Raw genomic sequence first — 16,307 nt, 5'->3', positions numbered from 1 at the left:
GCTGCAGCATTGGTGCTTTATGGTAACATACTCCCCCTAAAGTATCAATGTGTGCTGCGAGCAAAGCGTCATCCAGAGAAGAAAACAAACAGTTGTTATATTTATAACATTCCCCTGTTGTTTCAGTTCCACCCTTGGAACTACCCGCCACTGGTTTAACCAATGTACCTCTCTGGTTGTGTGACTTCGCATTATCTCGGTTAACAACTCTCTGTTGTGCCTTTGTCTCTGACTCAGACACAGCTTCAATCTGTCCTTGGTCGTTTACAATAGCAACATATGCAAGGTTAGCAAACTCCTTTGAATACCTCTTGGGTGGTACACCCTTCGTTGCTCTCTCAGACCTACGTAAAAGTTGCTGCTCTTCTGTGCTTTCTGGTTCAGCCTCTGAACTCTCTGGAGAACCAGTACTAAGCTTAATCAATGGTTCATCCTCCTCTTCTGAGGGTCTAGTCATTATGTGAGATTTCCTCTCAATGACTGTGACAACTGAGCTGTCTGAGCTACCGCTGTCATCATCAGTACTACTGAACTCAATAAGATCAAACTCATCATCATCATCGTTTCCTGTGGGAAATGTCTGTACTACCCGCTCTTGCTTTGGAGCACTCTCTAGGAACTTTGTGAGAATCACCTGACCAGATTCAGACAAAATTACTCTGTAGAGACCCTTTTCATAACCCACAAAAATGCCTCTGGCATTCTTTACTCCACCTGGAGCTTCTGTTCTCACATGAGACCCGAAAACCTTAAAGTAGGCAACAGAAGGTTTTCTATTGAACAGCTTCTCAAAAGGAGAACATCCCAACTCTGTTGAGACTTTTCTCAGCCACACATGAAGATAGGACGCTAGCGATTCGGCCCAATATTCATGTGGCAAATGTGAACTCAGCAATTGCGCATTCATCCCCTTTTGCAATTCTTTGTTCACTTTTACACAGACCCCCCTGTTCCACGCTTCTTGCGAAACTGCCACTTTGTGGTCTATCCCTTTTCCATCCAGGAACTTCTGAAACTTCTGTAACAGAAAAACCTGTTTGTCATCTGTGAAAAGACAATCAATGTTAGCATCATGCATACTTTTAACCTTGTCACAAAACTCCTGAAACTTTTCTAAAGTTTCTTGCGGTTTCTCCATCATATAAACCCAAGAATAATTAGTGAAACAATCCACACACAAAAGGTAAAATCGTGCACCGCCTCTAGATGGTTCTAGAGGACCAATCACATCAGCATACACCCGCTGAAATGCTCTGTCGACCTTCTTGGTCTTAGTCACCTTCCTGGTGCTCACACTGGTCACACCTGCAAGAGAGATTTCGTTAGAAACAGAAGAATTACATTTCATGTAATCACTTTGATCAAAAGTCAACAAATACAGTCCATCTTTCTCTTTGGCAGTAAGAAACAGTTCTCCATCTTTGTAGATCTTGCAGCTTTTAGCATCATAGGACAGTTTCAGTCCTTTCTTTGCAATCTGCGACACGCTCAGCAGATTAAATCTCAGTTCTGGAACCAGGTAAACATTGCTTATAGTCAAGTTCAGACTCTCAAGATACACAGTCCCAATTCCAGTCGCTTCCAACTCCTGACCGTTGGCCTGTTTCACAGTGAAGCTTTGCTTCTTCAACGTCGAAAATAGTCCTCTGTGCGGGCACAAATGTTTTGTACAGCCCGTGTCGATTATGAATGCGTTCCCAACATCTGGCGTGGTTCCTTTCGCCATCATAGCCTTTGCAGGTTTCACCTGGCACTTGGTACGGCTTTTGCCTGACGCCTGAGGCTTCGTAGAGCTGCTCTTTGCTCCTCTTGACTGGCGCGGCTTCTTACAGTTTCGCTGTAGATGCCCAGTCTGTCCACAATTGTAGCATCGGACAGCACTCAATGTTACACCATGCTCTCCAGTAGCATCAGCAGTGGGGGAATTAGAACTCTGTTCTTCCCTCCCCCTGTCTTTTTCTTCCAGTGCAGCAAGTCTGTCGTGTTCATTCAGGACCACAGCACAAACTCTCTCCGCGGTCAGCTGCGCGGCCGGTAGGGAACCAAGCTGACTGGCAACAACCTTGTAGGTGCGGCTAAGGCTGTTTATCATCATGAAGCAAAACACTTCCTCCTGAAGACGAAAATTGCGTTCCACCATCTGTTGACGCAGAAACTTCATTTCTGTCAGGTGCGCTTGAACATCTCCATCAGGCGCAAGTCTCAGATTGGTCAATTTCTCAAAATACAGCAACGCTGAAGAACCAGCATCTCTCTGATGCGTTGTACGCAGCGTGTCCCATACCTCTTTCGCATTTTCTAAATGCTGAACATGCACCAACTGATCATCTGAGACACACAGAATTATAGCAGTCCTGGCCCTTACATTCTGTGACTCCCAACCTCTGGTGGGTGCTGCAGGGATGGGGTTTTCAATTACATCAAAAAGCCTCTGATTCTGCAGCAGGGCCTTCATCTTTACAGACCAAGATGAATAATTGTCATTGGTTAAGGGAGGAGGGCAAGGCAAACCTCCCCCTTTCTTGGCATCCATCTTGAAGCCAAGCCTCCAGCTCACAATGTCAAACAAACTGTAAAATCCAACAGTTGTTTTTTCCTTTCTCACGCAGCAAACTGCAAATTGTTTACGCTCTTTGCACCTGGCAGCTAAACTCAGGCTGCTATTGAAAAGTCCCTTCCAAGAGCACGTAAACCTTGTAGCCAAAACATTCTCTGGTTTTGTTTCGCTTTCCCAGGCTTACACTCAGAGTCCAGCCCCTTTGCCAGTAACTTTCCAGGACCGTTACCTAGCAACAATGCATTTCAATAGGACATCTTATCTACCACAAAAATTTGTGGAATGCAGGCTTCAGCCTTCAAGCTGCAGGCCTCTTCCTCCGGAGCTTTTGTTTTCTTTGAAACGCAGCTCCGTGAACCAGGGAATTAATCTTCCTGCGTTCACACTTTTAGCCCGAAATGCAGCATACCTTGAACTTTGGTGCTCTGGAAAACACTTCTTCTTTCCACCAGCTGTCTGTGGAGCCTCTGGCTTCTTTCAGACGCTTCTCTTCCTCCTTGGAGCAGAGGAGGACAATTCACCAGCCTCTCATGCAGATGTCCGATGAATCGCAACCATCCGAAGGCTGCCACTGTTGGAATTCTGCCTGGGTCAGAGGAATGTGCCACAGCGTAGGCACCGGCAGATATTCCTGTCGACCTCCCCTGCATCTCCACTCTGCTGATAAGCAGGCGAGGTCCGGCGATTCTTCTCAGATGTATGAGAGGAACACACCGTTCTTCCTCTCTCCCCTTTGGTGTCCCCAGGGAGGGGAAAGAAGCAGACAGAAAACTATTTACATCATTTATTTCTGCCTCTTACATCAGTACAGAGAATCATGTCTGCACTCAACAACAGCAAGAAGAAACTCCTCCCAAGTACATCCAGTACGGGTCATATGACACACTGAGCTAACATCCGGTGCTCAGTACAGAATGGACTGCCCCTTTGTTCCCATGGCAACAGTCACAAACATCCTGTCTGGCTTTCCAGCCACAAGCAGCTGGCTGAGCTGCTAGAGCCTTTGCTTGCTGCAGCATTGGTGCTTTATGGTAACAACGCCATGTTGCCCGAATAGTCCAGAGAGAAACCGTATAAAAGGCTTTTCCACCAGTGCCTTGAAACATCTCCTCTCTTCCACCACTCGGCTTCTCCATCACTTGGTAAGTTGTCTTGAACTGAATCGCTTCTTAGAGGAGAGAAGGAAGGAACTGTTTGATTATGGAGCAAAATGATTTTGAAATTTGGTTCTGCAAATTGAGAGACAAGAAGCAGTTTGGGGAAGAGAAACTCAAATCTCTACATCCAAGGAGTTGTGCTACTGGGATTGTTTAGGGCTCAACAGAAAATTTTAATCTAGAGTTGTATTGGGGCTTTTAGAAATGCGAAACTGGGTACTTTCATGGTTGGAGCCAGCTAGGAAAAGAAGATAGCAGCCGTGGTCCTGAGTGGTTTTGCAGAACCTTGCCTAGTGTCCCTGTTCCCTGTCTTTCTGGAGAAAGCTGCTCTGGCCATGGTCAGACCTGCTGCCCATGTAGCATTTGAACTGGGTTTTTGAGGCTCACTCTATGCAGGGCTGCCTTGTTCCAGCCACACTGACCCTTTCTTGCAGGAGGCAGGTCTGGCAGAGCCAGGTGCTCCCCTGAAAAGGGAATCCTTCTTTCTGGTGAAGAGAGGTGGGGAACCTCTGGCCCTCCAGACATGGCCAAACTACAGCCCTCGTCTCCTCTGCTTCCTGCAGCTGCTGAGATTTGTAGCTCAGATTCAAAGCGTTCCCCACTCCTACTCGAGGGACAACACTCTGCTAGAAGGTTGGACGCATTAAAAGGAGCTCCCTGTCTTCTGAATGTAATGCTGAATGTGGGAAGGGGTATTGCTGGCTACCAGCCACCATGGTTATGCTTTCCCCTCCACGATTGGAGGCAGCATGTTTCTGAACAAAAGTTCTGGAAATCACAAGAGACTTCCTGTGCCTGATCCAGCCAGCTGTTCTTAGGTTCTTTTTAAAATTGTTGTTTAACCTGTCACCCATCCCTTTCCCTTGCGTCCCAGGGCAGGCTACAACATTAAACACTTATTTCTTTGGGAATCCACATCTTTCTGAAAGTATCCTTGAAAATGTTCTCATTTCAGGTTCTCCAAGACTCCTCCAAGATGTCCACTGAAATCATGGGAATCAGCCCAGCGGTGCAGATGATGTTCCTCATGGGACAAATTTCCCTTCCTTTTATTTTGCGAATATTAGTCGTTGACGTCAATTCTGCTGCTTAATTGGATATGCCAGATGTTCTTGTGTTTAGAAGAGAATGCAGTTTTAATGTCACTCAGAATATGGACCCTAGAATAGCCCACGTTCCCCACCCTAAAGGAAAGCCCCCAACTGGAAACTGAAATAACAAACCTGGAGATGGTTCCTAATCTCGGAGGCCAGCCAGGTCTCCGCGATGACAGGGATGCCATCTTTTCTGACATCCGTAGCCGCCCACACCTCATCTTTGCTCTGTCCCACATTACTCTTTCCTTACAAATTTTCCTTCTAGCTCTGCTGACTGTGTATCTTTCCTCCATTTGCGCCAAGCAACCCTCAAGAGCTGCACATCTTCCACTGAGGATTCCCGGCTGGGGCCGTTTTTAGCCGGCTGGGCCAGGGCAAAGGGAAGGATGAGATGCATTCCCTATGCAACCGTGAGATGAATTTTTACAGAGATCCTGGGAAGGCAGCTCAGTCTGCAGGACTGTAGGAGGGTCTGTTCATTGGGGAGAAGGAGTTTGACCAGAATGAGGGATCAGAAAGGGGTGGCAGGCAGGACGCAGGCTTGTCACGGAGAAACAGGTGCCCCCTTTGCAGCTGGAATCAGACAAAGCTGCCCAGATGCACAGACAGCAGAAAAATTGTTTTGCGAGTATCATCCTTAAAAGCCTGCCGGTGTGCGTGTCAACTGTCGGGACATTTCCATAGCTTCTGTTCAGTTATGAACCTGCTCCCTTGCTCGTGTATCCTGGAATCTTGACTTCTGAGCATGCGCTAATAGCCTGAATAAAGATGCTTTTCTTCCTTCCTTCCTTCCTCTTTTTTAAAAAAGCGTTTATTAATTTTCCAATAAGAACATCCAATTAACATATCAAATCCAATTCAATAAAGATAAAAAACTAAAATAAAAAAGTCCAATTGTCTTCCAAATTGTAATCTTATTTTTTTTTTACTTCCCACGGTCTGAATTCCAAAGCATTTTCCACATCCTCATAGTCCTGCCTCTTGTCAGTGTTTTCACAATTCCATATCATGATTTTATCCGCCTTTCTTCCTTTCAAGCAAGAGTCGTGGCGTGTTTGGGGATGGGAGCCCAACGTCAGCCTTGTCTCCAGTCCTCCCAGTCCTCCCTGGAGACGCTGCTGGGGGTTGATCTTCTGTTTGCAAGACATGTGCTCTGCCAGTGGAGTTTGATGCTCCTACTCATCTGGCTGGTTTCCCTTGTTAATTAGTCGGTGCACTCATTAGCGCTTCTCAGGCATGATATACACCTTTAAAAGCAATAGTAATGATACATAACAGCTCAGTCTCTGGCAGGCAGCTCGGCACCTTTGATTACAGAGGGTGCCTTGCCAAGGAAGCATTTCCTCAGCTGTTCATTTCTGAAGGGAAATTATGTTGTTCTCTAAAATTTGGGTCGGTATGGAAAGTGTCTCCTGCTGCGTGGCAATACCCGCCCCCTCCCATAGATGGAATAAATAAAGACACCGGACACCAGAATTTAGGTTAATGGGCGAAAAATGGCCACAACTTTATTGATTACAGGTAAGAGCGGTATTGGCCTTAGGCATTGGCCCTAACAGACTATCCGGTCTAACCGGGAAGGGTTAAGCACCAACAGGGGGAGCCCCCGAGATGCACATCCCTAGGCGCTCCCCAAGGGGTTACCGCTCGGGAGCGCGCTTTAGGCCCTAGCCTCCGTAGGTTTCGGACGAGGTGACGCCCCCCCAGAGTCCTTTAACGAACTACCCTTCAAGAATTGGGGGAGGTGATGGCGATCCTCCCCCCCGACCTCATTTGCATAACAATACCCCGGCCAATGCCTAACCGCCACACGAGCCCAGCTCGCCGCCAATACCCTCAAACCTGTAACCAATCCCTGATTCCCCGAAAAATGTCGGCCAGCCAAATATCGTTACCCGCATCAGAGAGATGCACGCCTTCCCCGCGATAGACAGCCACCATCCTGTGTTACTGGAATCCCCCAAAAGGCAGACGCCTCCAGAGAAAAGAGAAAACAATTTTCACAATACATAATTAAACTGCGGAACTCCCTCCCACAAGAGGCAGCGACGGCCACCAATTTGGATGGCTCTGAAAGGCGATGAGGCAGTTTCGTGGAGGATAATAAGGCTATCAATGGCTACTGGCCATGGAGCCTGCCTTCTCCTCCTCTGCATTATGCCTCTGGGAAGAGCATTGCTGTTGCACTCTGGTCCTGCTTCTCAGAAGATGTGAGAAATAATATATTGTTGCCTTTTTGTTGTTTATGTTTCATTCATACATTTATTTGAGCACACACATTTCATTAATCCATAGCTTGGCCATGTTTGCACAAGATGCTTCTAAGCAATTGTTTACCTTAACATTAGCAATTATTGATTCCCTTTTTATTCTTTATTTGCCTCTCATAAACAAACAAACACAGACAGACAGGCAGACAGACATATGCCTGCTAGGCTACTGGGCATAGAAGCGAAGCTGATCGCTTAGGGTGATAAAATTAACCACAAGAACTTTGCAAGGTACACATTGCAAGGTACGCAGGATGTAGCTAGCGGCTGTGAACATGAACATATCTATATACCTGTTGGTTAAGCACCTGTCTTTATCAGATAAGAAACTGACTTGACCTTATCTGAAGGAACAGTCAGCGGTTAGGGCAGGCATAGGCAAACTCGGCTCTCCAGATGTTTTGGGACTACAACTCCCATCATCCCTGACCACTGGTCCTGTGAGCTAGGGATGATGGGAGTTGTAGTCCCAAAACATCTGTAGGGCCGAGTTTCCCTATACCTGAGTTAGGGGCATAGAAAATAGAACAGCTTGTGGTCAGCGGTACGTAATTTAAGACCACTCTGCAGTAAAGACGTTCTGCTGATGCTGCAATAAAACTATCTGCTGAGGGAGAAGCAGGCGGCCATTTTCCTCGGGAGAGCAACGGCTTGGAGCCACTAGTCCTCTCCATGTAACATTGCTGTGGGGCTTCAGAGCGGTTCTCTGTTTTCCACTAAAGGAGAGACGAGAGCCTTTTAGGAAATAGCTCTCTAGTCCCTGTGGCAAATGGCTGAGGCCCAGAGCCTTTCCTTTACAGTGGATTCCAGCGGCCATCTTGAGCCCACAGCAAAAGGGCCGTTTCCGCTTCCCACAGAGGCAGAAGGCTCTTCCCATGACTATGGGACTCTCTGTGCCTTCTTCAATGCATCTCTTACGCCCATCTCTTGTGGCTCATGGGTATGGAGTTATGCAACCCCTGAGCCAGGAAGATAAGGAACTGTACAACATTTAGGAGACATCTGCAGGCAGCTCTGTATAGGGAAGTTTTTTAATGTTGAATGCTTGCCGCATATATGTTGGAAGCCACCAAGAACTGCTGGGGCAAGCCAGTCAGATGGGAGAGGCATAATAATAATAATAATAATAATAATAATAATAATGGCATAGGACATCTCTATTTTCATTGGAGAAATGTTGGAGGGTATGTATGGGCCTTTAGAGGAGTTCTCTGACTTCCCCAGAAGGAGAGACACCAGCCTCTTAGGGAACATCTCTCTGTTCCCCGTGCCAAACGACTGAGGCCCAGAGCCTTTCCTTTATGCAGTAATGGATTCCAGCTGCCATCTTGAGCCCCACAGCCAAAGGGCCGCTTCTGCTTCCCACAGGGAGGCAGAGAGTCCTTACCACCATGATAGGACTCTTTGTGACTTCTTCACTGCACATCTGAGGCCATTTCAGCACTTGTGAGGGGAAGTGGCTCATTTCAGAGACCTAAAATGCCGAGGGGAGCCATCATTTTCCCTTTCTCTTATGGCTCCTCTGAAGGACTGAGGGGGAAACGTAGACTGGAGCAGCCACACTTTTGGGGGCTGACATTCCTGAGGTAAAAAAATGGGGGGAAGAGGGAAAACAGAAGAGGCTCGATTTTTTTGCAGAAGGATTTGAAGTGGGAGCCATTTGTTTGATAAATGCCACCACCACTATGGACCCTTGTTTAATTTTTGCTGCTGTTGTTCTCCACGCCTCAGAAAACAACCACAACCGCAAACTATATGTGTTTTATTTGATCGCTTGGGTTCTAATCTGCTAGAAGAATAGAGGAGTCAGCCTTCTGCCATGTGTCTGCTCTGAGGCACTGAGGAGGTAAAAAGGAGGCTGGGGCAGCCATGTTGCCGCTGGGGGCGACCTTCCTGAGGTAAAAAAAAAAGGGAGGGAAAATGGAAGATTTCAGGTAGCAGCCATTCGCTTGATAACCCTTGTCCCCTCCGGCTTTATTAACTTTTCTATTACAGTCCAGCAGTAGAGTAATCTCATGAAATGAATAAATTAATATTAAGTAAGTAGGTATTTATCCTTCCAGGCTCAAAGCATATGTGTTTTCATGACCACAAGGACTTGCGAAAATCCATTTTTGCTGCCTTCTTATTCTAGGGCTGCCATACGACCGGGAATCGCTAAGCAAAATGTCGTCTGGGCAGATTCTTGCTGAATGCTCGGGAAAATCTAGACTTATGGCAAGTTTAATAATAATAATAATGCCCCCAGAGCTTTTCCAGATGTTCAAACAAAACAAACAAGAAACACCTCAAGAACTTTGAAACCCCCCACAAAAAAAGCAGCTCAACAGCTCTGTCCAGATTTTCACTTTTGGGAATACGGCAAACCTAATTAATCCCCAAACCATGAGTTGATAATTTAGAAGTAACTGATCAGCCTCAGAGTGTGAGGCCAGCAGTATTTCCCAGGACGTGGGGTTTCCGATTGTTATGTACTGAGTTGAATAGGATCCAAACTGTAGCAGTCTGATTGGTCCTAGAACAATAGGATCCAAAAGGCAGCAGTCTGATTGGTCCTAGAACAATAGGATTCAGAATGCAGCAGTCTGATTGGTCCTAGAACAATGCAGCAGTATGATTGGTTGGCAGGAACCACCCAATCCTGCTCCAGATAGAAGTGAATCCACAACCTGATTGGCTTACAGTAGAATTCCAGAATTAGCCAATCATGTGCAGCCCATTGTGTAAATAATGTATATAAAGCAGATACTGTGAGGGGACATTATTCATTCCTCCTCACCACTATGAGCTGAATAAAGAGCATGAAATCACTTTGCGACTCTGAGTATATTTCACTGGCGACGAGGATGGGATCCCGCTGAGCTGACTGCCACACACAGCACCGCAGCACCGCCAACTGCCGCACCGCTGCCTCGCACCGTGTATCCAGGCTTCAGCTCCGGGGCACAAGGAACTCAGAATGGCAGCCAACAGCAGCTTCTCGCCATTCAACCCAGCATCTGGAGACTGGGAAGCGTACGCCTCCCGTTTCACCTTCCTCCTAGAAGCCAAAGGGGTCACCGACGAAGAAGACGCCAAGAAGAGGGCGATATTCTTCAGCGTCTGCGGAGAGGAGACGTTTGAAATCGCCCGGGCTCTCCTTGCGCCTGAAGACGTCGCTACTGTTCCATACAAAACAATAATGGAACAGCTGAAGGGGCACTTTTCGCCGCAGCCCTCAGTGGTGGCTCGTCGAAATGCCTTCTACGCAAAGCGGCAAGCCCCTGGGGAAACCATAACTGGGTTTGTGACCTCTCTCCGCCAAGCCGCCCGGTTCTGCAACTTCTCAGAGCTGGAGAACATGCTTCGTGACCGCCTCGTCGGTGGCCTGAAGGATGAGAAGCTGCAACGGCGCCTCTACGCTAAGAAGGACCTAACGTTCCAGGTCGCTCTGGAGGAGGCCCTTGCAACAGAAGCTGCCGAGAGGTCGACCCAAGAGGCACGGCCGAGCCTGCCATCCCAACCGAGGGTCCACCATGAAGACCTCACCGACGACTCAGGATCCGACAGGGAGGAGGTGCACCGAGTACAGCAGCGCACTCAAGCAGCGCACAGACCACAGCTGCCTCGACGAGAAGGAGGGAACTGCGCAAGCTGCGGGGAGAGTCACGAGAGGAGGACCTGCCGTTTCCGCAACGCAGAGTGCAGGCAGTGCAGAAAATCGGGACACATCGCCCGGGTGTGTCGGGCTCGGCCCACCCGACACCAGGCATCAGATGACCAATCCAAGAGCCCCAGGTCCCGGGGCCCAACGCACCAAGGCAACTCGACGGAGCTCACGGACTTCCAGGTATACCAGTTGCCCCACCCCAACGTAGAGAAAATTTATGTAGAGGTACAGATAGAGGGGGCCCCATGCCGCATGGAGCTTGACACGGGTTCAACTCTATCCATAATCTCGGCAAGGACCTTAAGGAAACTGTGTCCCACTGGGGGTCCCAAACTCAGGCCGGCCCCATTCACCCTCCGGGACTTCCAGAAACGTAAGGTCCCCACAATGGGGGTGGGGACCTTCAGGGTGCAATACCGAGGGCGGACGCGGCAACTGGACTTGCTTGTGGTCAAGGGCCCCTACATTAGCTTACTGGGATTGGCATGGTTTGGACCACTGGGGCTAGCTGTCACCGGGGTGAACCACACTAGCTTACAAGTGGACGTGGACGCCATATGCAAGGAATTTCCAGGGGTTTTCGATGGGAAATTGGGACAGTATACGGGCCCCCCCATTGCGCTACAGCTTGACCCCGCAGTACGACCGGTCAGGCTCAAGGCCCGCCGGGTCCCGTTCGCCTTGAAACCCCGTATAGACGAGGAATTGGACCGACTCGTAGAGCAAGGAGTGCTGGAGCCGGTGCCTAATGCTCCCTGGGAAACCCCAATCGTCACACCCGTCAAGCCTAATGGTTCGGTCCGCATCTGCGCAGACTACAAATGTACCATAAACAAGGCCCTCACGGCCCACGCATACCCAGTGCCAGTGGTCAGCCATGTCCTTGCCACCCTGGCTGGGTCGAAAATTTTTGGCAAGCTGGACTTGGCCCAAGCATATCAACAGCTGCCAGTAGATGAGGCCACAGCAGAGGCACAGACGATTGTGACGCACAGAGGAGCGTTCAGGGTAAAGCGGCTGCAATTCGGTGTCAGCGTGGCACCAGGCATATTCCAGAATATAATGGACTCTCTCCTTAAAGGGATTCCTGGCGTCACCCCCTTCTTCGATGATGTGTTGATTGCCGGCCCCACACCAGAGGAGTTTGAGGACCGCCTCCGCACCGTTCTGCACCGTTTCCAGACGGCGGGTCTCAAGGTGAAGCGGGAAAAATGTCTACTAGGAGTGCCTCAGGTGGACTTTCTGGGATTTATGGTGGACGCAGAAGGGGTCCACCCGACTGGGGACAAGGTACGGGCCATTTGTGATGCCCCAGCGCCCAAGAGCAAGACTGAACTTCAGGCCTTCTTGGGACTATTGAACTTTTACCATTCCTTCCTTCCCCACAAGGCGGCGGTAGCGGAGCCCCTACACAGACTCCTGGACAAGCGGGCCCCTTGGGTGTGGGGCCAGCGCCAGGAGGCCGCATTCCAGGCAGTCAAGGACTTGCTTGTCTCAAACTCGGTCTTGGCACACTTCGACGAGAGGCTGCCGGTGGTGCTAGCATGCGACGCCTCACCCTATGGCATTGGAGCTGTCCTGGGGCACCAACTCCCGGATGGAAGAGAGGTACCGGTGGCGTACTTTTCCCAGACACTCAACACAACCGAGCGGAACTACTCGCAAATCGACAAGGAGGGTCTGGCAATCGTAAAGGGAGTAAAAAAATTCCATGATTTCTTGTACGGGCGGCCCTTCACCGTGGTGACTGACCACAAGCCGTTGCTTGGCTTGTTTGCCCCCGAAAAGCAGACCCCCCAAGTGCTGTCTCCTCGCGTCCTCAGGTGGTCAATTTTCCTTGCCAGCTACCAGTATGCACTGATTCACCGACCTGGGAAGGCGATGGGCCATGCGGACGCCCTCAGCAGGCTACCACTACCGGAAACAGGCCCTGACCCAGCACCTGCACAAGAGGTTATGAGCCTGGAGCTGCTTCCCGACCGCCCCATTCAGGCACAAGAAGTTGCACACCATTCCAAGAAAGATAGGGTCATCTCCCGGGTCCTGGACTGGGTGTGGAGGGGATGGCCCAGCAGCAGCCCCGGGCCAGAATTCGCCGGCTACACAACCCGCAAACATGAACTGTCGGCCCACAAGGGGTGCCTGTTATGGGGAAGCAGAGTCGTTGTTCCCCAGCCCCTCTGCAAAAGGGTCCTCACAGCCCTACACAAGACACATCCAGGGGTAGTAAGAATGAAGGCCCTTGCCAGGAGTTATGTGTGGTGGCCGGGGATCGATGGAGAGATAGAGGCCTGGGTCAAACACTGCCAGGCCTGCCAAGAATCCCGCCCAGATCCCCCAAGGGCCCCAGTCCAGTCCTGGGAGTCCGCCCGAGCACCATGGTCACGCCTGCATGTGGATTTCGCTGGCCCCTTTCAGGGGAAAACATTCTTCATAGTGGTGGACTCCTACACCAAATGGCTGGAAGTCGCACTGGTACCGTCCACTTCCACGTCCGCAGCCATCCGGGTACTACGCAGGCTGTTTGCAACCCACGGGCTCCCTGACACTCTCGTCTCAGACAACGGGACTGCATTTACGTCAGGAGAATTCCAAACCTTCACAGCGCAGAACGCCATCCGCCACATCCGTTCGGCGCCGTTCCACCCTGCCACCAATGGCCAAGCAGAATGCATGGTGCGGACCACCAAGGACACCCTTCGCCGCATGACGCAAGGGGACTGGGAGTACCGCCTTGCCACATTCCTTCTAGCACAGCACAGCACCCCCAGCTCAACGACTGGCCGGAGCCCCGCTGAACTACTAATGGGTCGGCGCCTTGCAATCAGATTGGACCGCCTTCACCCCGATAGAGCTCAGGATGAGGTAGTGGTGGGGGAAGGCAGGAACCCCCGGACCTTCGAGGCCCAGGACCCAGTGTACGCAAAGAATTTTGGGGCAGGCCCAGCATGGGTACCCGCCACAATCACCAGGGTCACTGGCCCCGTGTCGTACGAGGTGCTAACGGATGGGGGGCAATGCTGGCGCCGCCACTGCGACCAGATACGGCGACGATTCCCGGGAGAAAACCAGGAGGAGGACAGGTCAGAGGAGTCCCAAGGGAACAGCGGGGCAGTGAGGCCCATAGAGCAGGAGGGGCCAGCAGGAGAGGCAGAATCAGTAAATACAGAGAGGACCCGTGAGGCCGAAAGGACACCGGAACCAGAACCACGACTGAGCGAGCCGGTTGCACCAGACCAAACAGCCGCATCACAGCCAGCATCCTTGGAACACGAGCCAGAACCCGGAGCCCGGACCAGGGAACACCCCAGGCCACAACGCACACGTAGGCCGCCGGCATACCTTGAGGACTATGAATGCGACCTCCCGGGCAGGACTGGAACTTAGAGGGGAGGGGTGTTATGTACTGAGTTGAATAGGATCCAAACTGTAGCAGTCTGATTGGTCCTAGAACAATAGGATCCAAAAGGCAGCAGTCTGATTGGTCCTAGAACAATAGGATTCAGAATGCAGCAGTCTGATTGGTCCTAGAACAATGCAGCAGTATGATTGGTTGGCAGGAACCACCCAATCCTGCTCCAGATAGAAGTGAATCCACAACCTGATTGGCTTACAGTAGAATTCCAGAATTAGCCAATCATGTGCAGCCCATTGTGTAAATAATGTATATAAAGCAGATACTGTGAGGGGACATTATTCATTCCTCCTCACCACTATGAGCTGAATAAAGAGCATGAAATCACTTTGCGACTCTGAGTATATTTCACCGATATTTCTTGAACTGTCGAGACACTTTCCGTACCGACCCCAATTTTAGAGAACAACATAATTTCCCCTCAGAAACGAACAGCTGAGGAAATGCTTCCTTGGCAAGGCACCCTCTGTAATCAAAGGTGCCGAGCTGCCTGCCAGAGACTGAGCTGTTATGTATCATTACTATTGCTCTTAAAGGTGTATATCATGCCTGAGAAGCGCTAATGAGTGCACCGACTAATTAACAAGGGAAACCAGCCAGATGAGTAGGAGCATCAAACTCCACTGGCAGAGCACATGTCTTGCAAACAGAAGATCAACCCCCAGCAGCGTCTCCAGGGAGGACTGGGAGGACTGGAGACAAGGCTGACGTTGGGCTCCCATCCCCAAACACGCCACGACTCTTGCTTGAAAGGAAGAAAGGCGGATAAAATCATGATATGGAATTGTGAAAACACTGACGACAAGAGGCAGGACTATGAGGATGTGGAAAATGCTTTGGAATTCAGACCGTGGGAAGTAAAAAAAAAATAAGATTACAATTTGGAAGACAATTGGACTTTTTTATTTTAGTTTTTTATCTTTATTGGATTGGATTTGATATGTTAATTGGATGTTCTTATTGGAAAATTAATAAACGCTTTTTTTAAAAAGAGGAAGGAAGGAAGAAAAGCATCTTTATTCAGGCTATTAGCGCATGCTCAGAAGTCAAGATTCCAGGATACACGAGCAAGGGAGCAGGTTCATAACTGAACAGAAGCTATGGAAATGTCCCGACAGTTGACACGCACACCGGCAGGCTTTTAAGGATGATACTCGCAAAACAATTTTTCTGCTGTCTGTGCATCTGGGCAGCTTTGTCTGATTCCAGCTGCAAAGGGGGCACCTGTTTCTCCGTGACAAGCCTGCGTCCTGCCTGCCACCCCTTTCTGATCCCTCATTCTGGTCAAACTCCTTCTCCCCAATGAACAGACCCTCCTACAGTCCTGCAGACTGAGCTGCCTTCCCAGGATCTCTGTAAAAATTCATCTCACGGTTGCATAGGGAATGCATCTCATCCTTCCCTTTGCCCTGGCCCAGCCGGCTAAAAACGGCCCCAGCCGGGAATCCTCAGTGGAAGATGTGCAGCTCTTGAGGGTTGCTTGGCGCAAATGGAGGAAAGATACACAGTCAGCAGAGCTAGAAGGAAAATTTGTAAGGAAAGAGTAATGTGGGACAGAGCAAAGATGAGGTGTGGGCGGCTACGGATGTCAGAAAAGATGGCATCCCTGTCATCGCGGAGACCTGGCTGGCCTCCGAGATTACGAACCATCTCCAGGTTTGTTATTTCAGTTTCCAGTTGGGGGCTTTCCTTTAGGGTGGGGAACGTGGGCTATTCTAGGGTCCATATTCTGAGTGACATGAAAACCGCATTCTCTTCTAAACATGAGAACATCTAGGATATCCAATTAGGCAGCAGAAGCAAATCCTCAAAACATCATGACGTCATCAGCCAATATTAGAAAACGAAAAGGAATGAAAATTGGTCCCCTGACTGACATCATCAGCACCGCTGGGCTGAATCCCATGATGACAGTGGACATCTTGGAGGAGTCTTGGAGAACCTGAAATGAGAACATATTCAAGGATACTTTCAAAAAGATGTGGATTCCCAAAGAAATAAGCGTTTAATGTTGTAGCCTGCCCTGGGACGCAAGGGAAAGGGATGGGTGACAGGTTAAACAACAATTTTAAAAAGAACCTAAGAAGAGCTGACTGGATCAGGCACAGGAAGTCTCTTGTGATTTCCAGAACTTTTGTTCAGAAACATGCTGCCTCCAATCG

Source organism: Podarcis pityusensis, assembly GCF_964106645.2.
Source record: "Podarcis pityusensis genome assembly, chromosome: 16".
NCBI classification, from domain to species: Eukaryota; Metazoa; Chordata; class Lepidosauria; order Squamata; family Lacertidae; genus Podarcis; species Podarcis pityusensis.
This window is presented reverse-complemented; position numbering follows the sequence as displayed.